This window comes from Tupaia chinensis, unplaced genomic scaffold (assembly GCF_000334495.1).
Source record: "Tupaia chinensis unplaced genomic scaffold, TupChi_1.0 Scaffold146177_1, whole genome shotgun sequence".
NCBI classification, from domain to species: Eukaryota; Metazoa; Chordata; class Mammalia; order Scandentia; family Tupaiidae; genus Tupaia; species Tupaia belangeri.
The window spans coordinates 321,242-336,355 of record NW_006206032.1 but is presented as its reverse complement, the minus strand read 5'-3'; the positions used below and the strand labels follow the sequence as shown (position 1 = coordinate 336,355).

The 15,114-nt window shown below is 36.2% G+C and overlaps 1 long non-coding RNA gene across 1 annotated transcript in view; it reads left to right on the top strand.

Annotated features, from left to right (window-relative positions):
* LOC114006208 (uncharacterized) overlaps positions 1–15,114 on the top strand; it is a 129,883-nt gene that overhangs the window by 108,827 nt on the left and 5,942 nt on the right. The window lies entirely within an intron of this gene.

Below are 15,114 nucleotides of genomic sequence, written 5' to 3'. Positions count from 1 at the left end.
AAAGGAGAATGATTATATAACCACAGACTAGGACTATTTTATATATTCACTTATGGTATTTACATTTTTAACATTTAGGGAAACAGTACCATTTTTAAGTATTTTAATAGCAACACTATTTTTATCACAAATAAAACAAAAGGTTATTTTATTTTTGAGACACTTTAAAGCCACTTTTAGGTTTTAAACATTTGCCAGAAACTGCATATTCAATTTGGAAGTATAATTTGTTCAGTAGATATTTAACTTAATGTTTACTTCTATTTCATTACTTTGGAGACATTTTAAAACTGCTTTTAGGTTTTAAACATTTTTCATGGAATACACACTCAATTTTGAAAATCATTAAATAAATATTATTACTTTAGTAAGTATTACCTGAAGGTCTACTTTGTGGGATGTATTTCTCTTGCTAGATTGGCTTGTTGGAATAAATTGAAATTAAGAAGTCAGTGCCCACATTTTTATCACAGATTAAAAGGAAGTAGGAATTGGTTTAAAATGGGTGTGAAACTAGCCTACAATAACGAAAAAGTCTTTCTTTCACCTTGAACAGCAAACACCACAATTACCTTTATGGGACTTAAAATATAGCTTAAAAAATCACACAGATCTTCATTTTATGTTGTCTCACACATTAGCTTTTAGTGACATATCAAGTCTCCAAGGTTGAGAGCCAGTGTGACTACTATTTGCTTCATCAGCCTAATGAAGCTGTGCTTTGTTCTTTAATTAGCAGTATACCTATGGAACTGTGTATGACTAAATGAAATTTTGTATCAAATGCTTTTTCCTAAGAGCAGCAAAGTTATTTTGCGTGTTAATAGAGGAAAGTGGTATTAAGATTATAAAGATTTAACCATGTTGCATTTTATTTCAGTGACTACTTAACCATTTTTAGCTAAAGCTGCCAGCTTAGTATCTGTAATTATAGCACGTATTAAAACCAGCCAAGCTGTTAAGTACACACTCAGATGTGTAGCTACTGCTCTAATATATCACTCAATCATTTTCCATTATACCATGCAACATTAGTCACCATTATTGCAGTGTGCAGCCTTGATAAACACTTAATGCTAAAGGAGAAAATGTCAGGAATATTGCCTAATATATACATTTTTTTTAATCTCTGCATCTACATTATGTTTCTCATGTGGTTCTCCTTGCTTCAATTCATCTGGTTTCATTTGTTAAGTTTGCACAAATTCTTAACATAAAAAGTATCCCCAAATGTGTATGTTGTAATTAGGTTGTAATTCTGAGCAGAGGTTCTAGTGACATTTAAGAGCAAACTGAGAAGCCGATGGGATCCTGCCAACCTTGGGGAGTTTAGAAAGGGAATAGTGGAATTAATTTATACAAGTCTAGAAGCTAATTATTTTATGCATAGCTACTTACAAAAATGCAAACTTCCTTTGTTGTGTCCCCTTTTATTTCTCTCAATTCAGGCCTTTCACCACACCTGTTGAGTATCTAGTTGTTTAGTTGCACTGGTATATATAAATCTATTAATGGCACGTTGCTTTGTTCAAAACATCTCTACAAGGGCATCACACTGGAACTTCTAGATTTAACCTATATCTTTGCAGGAGATCCCCTAAGTTTTAACTAGTGAAAACTTGGGGTGGGTCAAACAGACTCTTCATAAGTTTAGGTGATGTTTTGCTAAAATCATGTGGGCCAACTTAAGTCAAAAGGTTTGAAAAAAATGTTGAAAGCCATTTAAATGTCTTATCAAAAAACCTGGAACATAAATTATACAAAATAAAAAGGCTGTTGCTGTTGGGACCAGCAGATGCCATAATGGTTATGTCATTGGACTCCCATGTAGTTGATCATAATTCGAGCCCCAGACCTGAGGACTTAAAACTCATGCCAGGCATATGCTGTTGTGTGCCCAAAATCCTGAGAGAAGAATAGAGGATAAGCGATTGTGCTGTGACCATCCACCTTGGTGGGGGGAGGGTGATTTCTCACTTTCTGTCTCTCTGTCTCTCCAGCAAGCACACATACCTTATAGCAAAAATCTCTCTCTTTCAAAGAAAAAAAGAAGGCTGTCAACGTGTTGGGTGTTGGCATGAAGTTATAGAAGCCAGCACTCAAGGTCCCATCCTGCATTGAAGTAAACCTCAGCTACCTGCTCCATATAGCATTTAGCTATAGAGATGTGTGGACTGTGACCCCAAGAGATGCCCAACCCACTGTGTGGATTTTATCCTTCAGTGGGACCTCAATGTAAATCTTTTGTCCCTTCAGATTTTATTTGTAGCTTTATTATCTGGCCATAGGACAGGTAGCATTCATCTCTGTTATGCCATTCCTGATATCAGAAACCTAGGCAACAAAGGCCCCTACTCTTTCTTGAGAGTGCATCGCTGCAGTGCCTCCCTCCACTTGTCCTGGAAATGCTTCAAGCACTTCCTGTCCCAGTTTTGCTGCTTTCAGACTACTCTAGAGCCAACTATTCTAGGACCACCAACTCTGTTCTCCTGCGACCAAAGCTGAGCTGACACTGTCACTTCTTCATAGCCAGTTAGGAGCAGTGTTGCTAATCTCTTTTCTTTCTACTTCAAGATCAAAAGATAAACTAAATTTTAAATCTCCACACCATTACCACCACAGTTCCACAGAAAACTAGATAGCTGGTGCATGGCAAGGCAGTGGATTGAAAATTACAACTTTTTCCCCCTTGAAAAGAGGCCTCCTATTGGAGTACCTGATCATGCCTACAGTGTTGGAAACGGAATTAGGAGTTTCATTCTATGCTCCTGTTTTTCAGATAAGACATTAAAAAAAAGGAGTAAAGGAGACTTGCCTAAGGCATTTAGGCTGGGTCCTAAAGGAAATGTAGAGTCAAAACAAAACAAAAAATTCTTCAAATTCCTCTTTTCACCAGCTCATGAATCTATGAGTAGGTCCATCTGTGTTAGTGGTATTGTTTTCCTGAATTACAAATGCCCTTCCCTCCTGCCAGTCTAAATCCTACCCAACTTTAGACCTGTTTCTTCCCTTAGGGTTTTATCAAGTAGGTTAACTCACTTTATTTTTAGTATCCTGATAACTCTTAGTCTCAGGACTATGGAAGTAACTGTAAAAGAATCATCTATGCTACTCAAACGGTTTTGTGTACAAATCAACTAGGAATCTAATTAAAATATAGATTCAAACATGAACTACGGGTGTGGGGCCTAAACTTCTGCTATTCTGACAGTCCCCAAGTGAGGACAACGCTGCTAGCCTGTGGACCATTTTATAAGATGCTAGGTGCTAGTTTACTGATTCCTAGGTGCCTGTTTGTGGAGGAAAGCCATGTGGCTATCACCTGGAACTTCTGTAAAATGCTCGATCCAATGCATTTTACTTACTTATATCTAATGCAACAGGCTTTTCATGATAGAAAATTAGGCATCTTTGTACAAAAACTTTAGATTATTCTAAAATATAGGCACTGACTAACTCTAGCCCAGCATGCTTATTTGTCTGGAAAGAGACTCAGCTCTCCAGATATTAAGTGAGGAACACAAAGATAGTAGGCAGCATATGTATTCTTATGAGTTGACAGCGAATCTACTTATTTTTCCCCCATTCTAAAAGTTTATTGAATTAATTTTTAAATATATTGGTACAAACTTAAGCTTAGTCCTTAATATTTCTAGACGTGTTTACTATCTGTAAAATGGCGATAGTGTAACCTACTTCACAAGAATTATATTAGGGTGTTGGGAGATATTATTTGCAAAATGCCTAGCCATAACAGGTACAAAGTTTATTTTATTTTTCTTTGGGGGAGGCTGCAGATGGTGTAATGGTTATATCACTGGATTCCCACATGACTTACTATGATTCAAGACCTGGAAGCTTGAAACCCATGATGGGCACATGTGCATGCATGCCCAAAATCCCAAGAGGAGAATGGAGGAGAAAGGATTGTGGCATGTTCATTCCCCCTAGGGCATGATTTCTTGATATCTGTCTCTCTGTCTCTTCAGCAAGCATACATACCCTCTAGCAAAAATCTCTCTAAATAAAGTTAGTTTATTTTATAAGTTTTCTTTCTTTCTTCCATGAGCTACAGAGAGAAAAACAGTACTTCCAACAAGGTCTCAATACCTTAATGCACCCAACTTCAGCAAGCTCCAGATCATGGACACACATGTTTACAGAGAGGTCTCTGGACATGAACCTGGAATGTGGGTCAACTCCAGAGAGTCTCACATTTTACTTTTGTGCCACCATCCAGTCTCTTAACTTTATTTTGATTGGTACATTGTTTTCTAATTTTGTTTATCTTAGTTCTCTTCTAAAGTAGATTATAAGTATTTGATGATATGGATCAATAATTTTCTCCATTTTCTGATCTCAACTGTCTCAGCAGAAGACTGAGAACAGAAGAAATGCTCAACATATGTGTAATGATATGGCTCAAAACAAATTTCCTCTTGTCCTTTTAATGTTCAGTTTCCCTACTCACATTAGCCAGTGTTCAATATTTATGTTTATTGATTCCTAAACCAAAGACTACTGAGCTGAATTTACCATTCACATGTCCAGAATACAGTTTCATGCCCATTGAAAGCTCACCTTATGCCTGTGTTCATAAGCCATTGGAAGAGCAGAATGCTGAGTGAACTTGAAGGCCAATTTGTACCTTTTCTGGGTTGGAACCAGATAAAATAAAAATAGAACAGGTATCTATTAGTCTTCCAGAAGTTTTTGTCATACTTTTAGAATACCTACTAGTTTTGTATGTCTATCAACACTTCTCAAAGTAATTCTTAACTCTTTGGGCAGGAGTAGTGGCGGTAGTGTGGAAATATAAATATGAAGGTAGCCTATGGGGTAGACAAATGAGAACTTATGAGTGGTTGGAATCCTGACAGGGTGAACTATTTCTTTGCACTAGAATGGGAGAAGAATAGAATAACTTGTCTACCTTATTCACAGTGCATTCCTGGGACCTAGATCAATGACTAGTGCTTAATAAATATGTATTAAATAAACAAGTGAAAGAACAAATACTCCTAGTCATGTATAATTGTTTGCTTCTAAAAGCTAATGTATTTAAAGAAAGACTCTTTGTTATCTAGTAGTTCCTTGGTACAAGTGAACTGACAACATAATTTATCAACTCTCTGGTCACCATGATCTTCTCATAAGGATACAACTTATATACATATATCTCAGCTTTGCATAGCTCAGGGATATGCTGTAGAATTATCACAGAGACTAAAGCAAAAGTAGTGTTTTCTCCTAGTGATTTAGGAAATTTTATTATCATTGAGTGTATGCAGTATATTTAAGGAGACCAAAGGTCTTTGAAGAAAAAAAATACAGTAAAAATTGTAAATATGTTAAATACAATACATATATGGGGCTTATTAGGAATGTTAGGAAGGCTTTCTGCAAATGGGTTGAGGTCAAATGGCTGGAGAAAGTATTTGGGTTTAGAAATGCCAAAGTAGATTGTTAGCCTCATTAAATAAAATCTTTCGAACAGCTTATATTCTCCTGGACAAAAACCTTTTTTTATTTTATAATAATGTGTCTTCAAAGGTAAAAATATGTCCAAAATATGCCAGACATTATTATTTTTTTTCCTGCTAGCCTAGCTCTCAATTCTCTGATCTTAATATACTTATAGAATATTAGGGAAACTGATTTTATGTAATTCTTAGTTCTAAGTGCATCATTTTACACATGTTAATATCGCATCTAGAGAAACTGTGACTTATTTGAGGTCATATAACAAGTTAGTGAGAAAGCAGGAAATAGAACCTTGACTGTCATTCTCCCATTCTTGCCATTATCTCATGTTCTCCCCGGTAAGGTGGGAAGCAAATATACCCACTGAAAATCTAGTTCAATAGAGATGCTATGTCTCCAAGAAGTTGTTTTGAGTTCAATATCACAGACACCTGACAAAATCAAATGTAGGCATAAAGTTTGGTCCAATTTTTTATAAAGCAGTATTTTAAAGTCTAAATCATACTAATTTTGAATTACACAATTTTTGTCACACTGTTACTAGACATCTCTTAGACTATTTTACCTGAAGTTAAATAAACATTTTAAATTGTAAAATATATTTGCATCTGAATTCATGCAAGTAATTTTCCACTAAGAAGTATGATCAGGTTACCATTTTTATTGACATATAATAATTGACATATTTGTGAGGTACAATGTGATTTTTTTCAATATAATAATACAATGTATAATGATTACATCAGAATAATTTTTACCCATAAGTTCAACCATTTGCCATTACTTGGTGTTGGAAAAGTCAAAAATCCTCCTTTTGGTTTCTCTGAAATATACACTAAGTTATTGTGAACTATATTCACTCTTCTGTTTCTATTCTACTAGAAATTGTTCCTCTTAATGAATCAGTTAACTTTTTTCAATCAAGCTGTTTACTTTCTGCTGTAATCTTAAGCAACAGCCCCCACAAAAATATTTCTGACCTAAGTTATCCTAAAAAGTAGCAACTTCTAAGCGATTACCTTGATTATACATTGTTTGTCAGATTGTACAAAATTTTGGACAAATATTTTTTGATGATATATTCACAGTAAGCTTATCAGACAAGCATTATTTCCATCTTACAGTGAGATACTAAAGCCAGTATGTTTTCCAGTCATGTATCTATAACTGGGTCATGCTGAGTCTAAAGCTGTGCTTTTGATCATTCTGATATACAGCTCTCTATTCTAAGATTTGACTTGAGAATGAAGTACACCTTTTAAAATGATATGTTTCATAGAAGTGTGAATAATTTTTACAAATAATTAATAGCTATACTTAAGATAGTACTGTAGACAATTTTTCCTAAACAATAGATACTAGACTTAGTTTGGCATAATGGCATTTGTACTATGACATCAAGTGGTAGGGATATGAACGTAATCTCAATAATCTACTAGTTAAGTGGTCTTGGGAAAGTTTAATAACATCTCTTTATTTTAGTATTTGCATCCATAAAATGTAAATGGTGGCCTAGCACAAGTGACAGGGCGTTGTACCATGGAGTCATAAGAGAAAGCCTTGGGCTAGGATGCTGGGTTCACCTCAACATGCCTGTGAGTGTGCCCATGATCCTTGCTGGCTGGCAAGAAGATCACAGCATGCTAAAACCCTATTGGGGTCCTTGTTTCTCTCTGACTCTCTAGGAAAGCAAATTAATAATTTTTAATATGAGACTTAGTAATATTTATTGCAGAGTTATTGTAAATTAAAGAGAAGTAAATTCCTGGCTTAATGCCATTTATACCAAGAGTCTTCAAAATGTCCATAGAAAATGTATATTATGAAAAAACTATGCATGAATTTCAAATATTTTTGTACTAAAATAAGCCCATGCTAATTTATTATAACATGTCTGAACAGGGTCCGGTTTGAGGCACTAATAATGATTGGACATCAATTTGAAAAGAACTCTTATTAGAGCAACATTATTTCTGCCAAACTTGAAGTAAGAACAAAAATTAAATTTATGGTGAAGCTTGGAAAGATGAATAATGAAATTACTGATGCAAAAAAATTTCTGTAGACAATTAAATCAGCATTTTACAAATGGATGAGAGATGGTGGGGGAGGTAAGTGGCATGGAGGTTAAGGCAGCTGGATCCCACAAGAGTGACTGAGCAGTGAGTCCCAGATTCAGCAGCTTGAAAAACACCCTGGAGCCATGTGCATGTCCATAATCCTGATGGGAGAATGGAGAAGGGGTTGCTGATAGCCATCCCCCTTGGGAAGTTATATCTCATTCTCCCTCTTTATCTTTTCCCAGCAAATGAACACACCCTATGGTAATCTTAAAAAAAAAAAAATATGCTGAAGTTGATGCCTGCAAAGTAAACCATTTACTTCAATTTGTGAGGAAAAATTAATATTGTTCATGCTGTGTTTGACGAAGACAACAATTAATAACGAACGATACCCAAAACTACAGATATCTCAATTGGTCCAGTTTAGTATAGTTTAGTATATTTTGACTAAAAGTTAAAGTTGAGCAAACTTTCTCCTCTATGGATGCTAAAACTGTTGAGCCTAGATTAACTGCAAACAAGAACAGAGGTTTCAATTAAAATTTTACACAAGTGGGACAAGTACCTAAAGCATTTCTTTGAAGAATTGTAACAGGAGACCTCCTCGCATCCCCACCGTTCTTCCTCCTTGGACCCCAGGTTGGTTGCCTGGGACTTTAAGGTGAACCCCCACCCCACCCGCAATCCAGATCGATCCGGCCAGCAGTTCCGGACACCAGGCGGACTGAGGCTGCAGACCCGACCAACCTGGTACTGTCACTTATTGTCTGATCCTTTTCCACTAGCCTTTGGAATGTTTGAATTTTGGTGATTTGAGTAGCGCGCGGCACGCGTTTCGCGCTGCGCGATTTCCATTTCCATTTTCTGTTTTGCTTTTTGTTGCTCTTGGGGTGTTGCTTATTAGGTCAATTGAAAGGTCACCACTCCTTAGAAACAGCAAGGGCTTTGGGCCATCCAGGGCTAGTGGCAACAGTTAATGGTAATTGTGAGCATCAGGTAGGCCAACCATAAGATAAATCATTAATTTTCTAAGCCTGTACAACTTTTTAGAATCAGAGATACCTTAACTATTTAGGAAGAAACATATAGATTACCTGATGTCTAAGAACAATCGCAGAGGCTCAAGAAATATGAGCAACCAACAAAAGGCCTCTCCCTCAAGGGAAATCATCAAGCCTACATCACCCACAGTCAATACAATGGACGTCGCGGACATGTCTGATAAGGAATTCAGAATATTTGTAGTGACCAAACTAACTGAGATGGAAGAGAAAAGAGACAAGGAGCTCCAGGAGATGAGGAAGTCCTTTAATGACTTGAAAGAAGAAATGGATACCCTAAACAAGAACCAGATGGAACTTCTAGGTTTGAAGAATGTGATAGAGGAAATCAAAACCTCCCTTGAAAGCATTAAATGTAGGTTAGACCAGGCAGAAGACCGAATCTCTAACGTAGAAGACAAAACATCTGACCTAGATAAAAGTATCAAGAAGATTGAGAAAACAACCATGAAAAATGAGGATAATATACGAGGAATACTGGACACCATCAAGCGCCCCAACATTCGGATAATTGGTATTCCGGAGGAGGAAGAAAATAATAAGGGCCTGGAAAATTTATTCCATGAGATCCTGGAAGAAAACTTTCCAAATCTAGAAAGGCATTCAAATATCCAGACCCAAGAAATACAGAGGACCCCAAGTAGAATCAACCCAAGAAGATCATCTCCAAGGCACATCATAGCCAGACTGGCAAAAACAACAGATAAAGACAAGATACTAAAGTTGGCAAGAGGGAAACGCCAGGTTACTTACAAAGGTCACCCCATCAGGCTAACATCGGATCTCTCAGCAGAAACAATGCAGGAAAGGAAAGAATGGGGAAGCATAGTCAAAGTGTTGAGTGAAAAACAATTTCAACCAAGAATACTATACCCGGCAAAATTATCTTTTATATGGGAAAAAAAGATAAAAACATTCTCAAATAAACAAAATTTGAAGGAATTTACCAACACCAGACCAGCTCTTCAAGAGGTTTTGAAGGGAGTACTATACCAGGAAAACTAAAAAATCAGAGACAGTTATACGAGAACAAAAAACAACTAAGAAAATGGCTCACTTAATGATAGGATCAGGTATGGAAATATCGATAATTACATTGAATGTCAATGGATTAAATTCCCCAGTTAAGAGACATAGACTAGCTGAATGGATAAGAAAACAGAAACCCTCTATCTGTTGCCTACAAGAAACTCACTTTATGGATAAAGATATACATAGACTAAAAGTCAAGGGCTGGAAAAAGATATTCCATGCAAATGGAAATCAGAAAAAGGCTGGAGTAGCGATATTGATCTCAGACAAAATAGATTTTAAAACAAAGACTGTAAGAAGAGACAAAGAAGGGCATTATATAATAGTAGATGGGGTAATCCAGCAAGAAGATATAACCCTTATAAATATCTACGCACCCAACTCAGGTGCGCCTAAATATGTGAAGGAAAGACTGCTGGAGCTAAAAGGAGACATAGGGAAAAATACTATAATTGTTGGAGATCTCAACACCCCGTTATCTCCTATAGACAGATCTTCTAGACAGAAAATAAATAGAGAGATACAGGACTTAAATGATACTATAAATGGAATGGGCTTGACAGATATCTATAGAACTTTCCACCCTACATCCACAACATATACATTTTTCTCACCCCGACATGGAACCTTTTCAAAGATAGATCATATATTAGGACACAAATCAAGCCTTTACAGATTCAAAGGCATAGAAACTGTACCCAGCATCTTCTCTGACCATGATGGAATTAAACTCAAGATTAATTTCAAGAAACAACCCCGAAAACACACGAACACATGGAAACTGAACAACCTACTTCTGAATGACTTCTTCACTACTGAAGAAATTAAGGCTGAAATAAACAAATTTATGGAAACAAATGATAATGAGGACACAAGTGTCCAGAACCTATGGGACACAGCAAAAGCAGTCATAAGAGGGAAATTCATAGCAATTAGTGCACATAAGAAAAGGATGGAAAGATGGCAAGTAGATAACTTATCATCATGCCTCAGAGAACTGGAAAAACAACAACAAACGAACCCCCAAAATGCCAGGCGAAAAGAAATAATAAAGGTTCGAGCAGAAATAAATGAAATAGAAAATAAACGAACCATACAGAAAATAAATGAAAGCAAAAGCTGGTTCTTTGAAAAGATCAACAAGATTGATACTCCATTGGCTAGACTGATCAAGAAGAAGAAAGAAAGAAACCAGATTAATCAAATATGTGATGAAACAGGCAATATTACCACGGACATAGCAGAAATACATAATATCATTAGAGGATACTATGAGCGACTTTACGCCAACAAACAAGATAACCTGGAGGAGATGGACAAATTCCTGGATGCATATAAACTACCAAGATTGGATCAGGAAGACATAGAGAATCTGAATAGACCTATAACAAGCCAGGAGATTGAATCAGTAATTAATAATCTCCCAACAAAGAAAAGCCCAGGCCCAGATGGCTTCACTTGTGAATTCTACAAAACTTTCAAGGAAGAATTAACCCCTATCTTACTAAAATTATTTCTAAAGATTCAAAAGGAAGGAAACCTTCCAAATTCATTTTATGAAGCCTCCATCATCCTCATCCCCAAAACAGATAAGGATATGACAAAAAAGGAAAACTACAGACCAATATCATTGATGAATATAGATGCGAAAATTCTCAACAAGATACTCGCAAATCGTATCCAACAACATATAACAAAGATCATTCATCACGACCAGGTAGGCTTTATACCAGGGATGCAAGGGTGGTTCAATATACGCAAGACCATAAATGTAATACACCACATTAACAGAAAGAAAGATAAAAACCATATGATCATCTCAATTGATGCGGAGAAAGCGTTTGATAAAATACAACATCCTTTTATGATTAAGACTCTCAGTAAGATTGGTATAGAAGGGTCATTTCTGAACACAATAAAAGCAATCTATGAAAAACCTACAGCTAATATTATACTGAATGGGGAAAAGCTGAAAGCTTTTCCTCTGAAAACAGGTACTAGGCAAGGCTGCCCACTTTCTCCACTGCTCTTTAATATAGTACTGGAAGTCTTAGCTATTGCAATCAGAGAAGAGAACAGTATTAAAGGCATTCGAATAGGCAAAGAAGAGTTGAAAATATCTTTATTTGCAGATGACATGATGGTATACTTAGAAGACCCAAAGGTATCCATGAAAAAACTGCTTGAAGTAATAAGTGAATACAGTAAGGTGGCAGGATACAAAATCAATATCCAAAAATCTATAGCATTTCTATTTATGAACAACAAGTTGAATGAAGCAGAGCTGAAGAAAGGAATCCCTTTCACCGTAGCCACAAGATGTATAAGATATCTAGGGATAAACCTAACTAAGAAAGTCAAAGACCTTTATAAAGAAAACTACGAGAATCTTAAAAAAGACATTGAAAGTGACATAAAAAAGTGGAAGGACATCCCATGCTCCTGGATTGGTAGAATTAACATAATCAAAATGGCAATTCTACCCAAATTAATCTACATGTTTAATGCAATTCCAATCAAAATACCAGAGATATTCTTCAGAGATCTAGAAAAGACAATTATAGAATTTGTCTGGAACCATAAAAGACCTCGTATTGCAAAAGCAATCCTGCGTAAGAAGAATGGAGTAGGAGGCATATCACTCCCTGATCCCAAGATATACTATAAAGCTGTGGTCATCAAAACAGCATGGTATTGGCATAAAAACAGACATGTGGACCAATGGAAGAGAATAGAGACCCCAGAAATAACTCCCAAAGCTTATAGCCAACTGATCTTTGACAAAGGATATCAGTCAATCCATTGGGAAAAGGAAAACCTCTTTAGTAAATGGTGCTGGAAAAACTGGGTATCCACCTGCAGAAAGATGAAACTGAACCCCCATCTTTCACCATTAACAACAGTCAACTCAAAATGGATCAAAGATCTGAACCTAAGACCTCAGACAATAAAACTACTTGTGGAAAATGCTGGGGAAACTCTGGGAGACATTGGAGTAGGCAAAGACTTCTTAAATAAGACTCCCAAAGCACAGGCAATAATCCCTAAAATAGACAAGTGGGACTATATTAGACTAAGAAGTTTCTGCACAGCAAAGGACACAGTAACAAGTGTGAACCGACAACCCTCAGAATGGGAAAATATTTTTGTTAAATATGCCTCAGACAAGGGACTGATAACGAGAATACATAGGGAACTCAAGTGCCTTATGCGAAAAAAAATGATTAACCCGATTAAAAGATGGGAAAGTGAGCTGAACAAAAGTCTCTCTAAGGAAGACATACGAACAGCCAAAAAGCATATGAGGAAATGCTCAACATCCCTCATCATAAGGGAAATGCAGATAAAAACCACAATGAGATACCACCTAACCCCTGTCAGAATGGCAAAGATTAAGAATATAAAAAGTGATAAGTGTTGGCGGGGATGTGGTGAAAAGGGAACCCTCCTACACTGTTGGTGGGAATGTAAACTAGTTCAACCACTGTGGAGAACAATATGGAGGTTCCTCAAAGATCTACAAATAGAACTACCATTTGATCCAGCAATCCCACTTCTGGGTATTTACCCAAAAGACAGGAGAACGCTCAGTCAGAAAAGTGCTTGCACATCCATGTTTATTGCAGCATTATTCACAATTGCCAAGACATGGAACCAACCTAAATGTCCACAAACCGATGAATGGATTGGAAAAGTGTGGTATATATACTCTATGGAATACTACTCAGCCATAAAAAATAACAAGACCCTGGAATTTGATAGAAAGTGGTCAGATATGGAGGATCTATTGCTGAGTGAAGTAAGCCAGGCTATGAAAGAAAGATATTGTATGTATCCACTCAACATATACCGACTATCCGCACTCTATGATAGAGAGCAAAAAATTGGAGGACATGAAAGCAGTGAAGGTACTTAAGGAGAATAGGACAGTGTGGAATGGGGGAAGTGAAGAGAAGAGGATAGAGAAAGATAGCAAGTGAACAATGGAGAGGTAGGACGTTAGTGGGAAACAGATATGGCTTATTAACTGTTGATGATGACATGTATAGTATTCTCAACTGGATTGGTCTGAGAATTATTTCATGATGGGCAAAGTATTTTTACAAGCAAAAGGAGTAATATCGATTGACTGTTTTAAAATAATAATAATAATAATGATTGGGAAAAACAGAAAAGATATCGAATGTTGAAGCAGGGAGATTAATGTTTTTGTTCTGACTGACTTGCATGGCATTCTCTTTTGAAAAAGCGATGTAATACACTGTAACGTTATATGTAATCCAATGTAATATAAAGAAGATTATGATGATAATAAAAAAGAAAAAAAAATTTAAAAAAAAAGAATTGTAACAGGAGATGATGCATGGCTTTTCCAGTATGATCCTGAGGATGATGCACAATCAAAACTATGAAGGGGAAGAGGGAAAGTGGTCCAGTCAAATCAGAAGCAAATCAGTCAAGAGTAGAGGTCACAGCAATAATTTTTGGGCATGCTCAAGGCATTTTGGAAGGCCACTGATTGACAACATCTGCTTATTATGAGAGTGTTGAGAAAGATAGCCGAAGCTTTTGTAGAGAAATGCCCAGGAAATCTTTACCCCCGTCTTTTCCACCATAGCAATGTTCCTGCTTATTCCTCTCATCAAATGAAGGTAGTTTTGCAAGTGTTTCTATTCCAGCTTACAGTCCTGATTTTATTCCTTCTAAGTTTGTTGTTGTTGTTGTTACTAGTCTTTAAAATTTTTTTCTTATGTTAATAATGTAAAAAGGCAACATGAACATGGTTAAATTCCAAGGGCCCTCAGTACTTTAGGAATGGACTGTCATCACTTACAAAAATGTCTTGAGCTTGATGGCACTTTTGTTGAGAAATAAAGTTATATTTTTAATTTTTATATTTTAATTTTATTTTTCCACAAAGTTTTTGAAGTCCCTTAGTATAGCGCAGTCAATAAATAGTAGCTACTATTATCGTCCTTTTATCTACGTGGATAGTCTGCAAGCTTTTCTCAGCTTAAAATTTCCAAACCAAGGACATCATTTCTCTCTTAGTATCTGCTTCTTTTTTTTTTTTTTTGGTTGTTTCTTTTATTTATTTATTTATATTTTTATTTACATTCATTCACTGTACATCATTAAAGCATATAAAATGGGATTTTTCCATTCAGAATACACTGTATATTGGCTCAATCAAGCACATCAACATATGTGTTATTGTCAACAAATAATTTTCCATTTCTTGTTTCCTGTATATTTTGCGTTTTATCCCATCCTTGATTCCCTATCTCATCCTCTGCCATCTCCCACCCTCCTCCCACACTGTGTCTGGTATCTATTGTTGCTTTCTATGCCTCCCCCATTTTATTGTTTCACTAAATATCTTAATAAATCTAAATATTTTCAATAGCAAGCACAGCTGATATATACATATCCATGAAGACAAGTCTGACTTTGGGCATAAACCTCAGTGAATA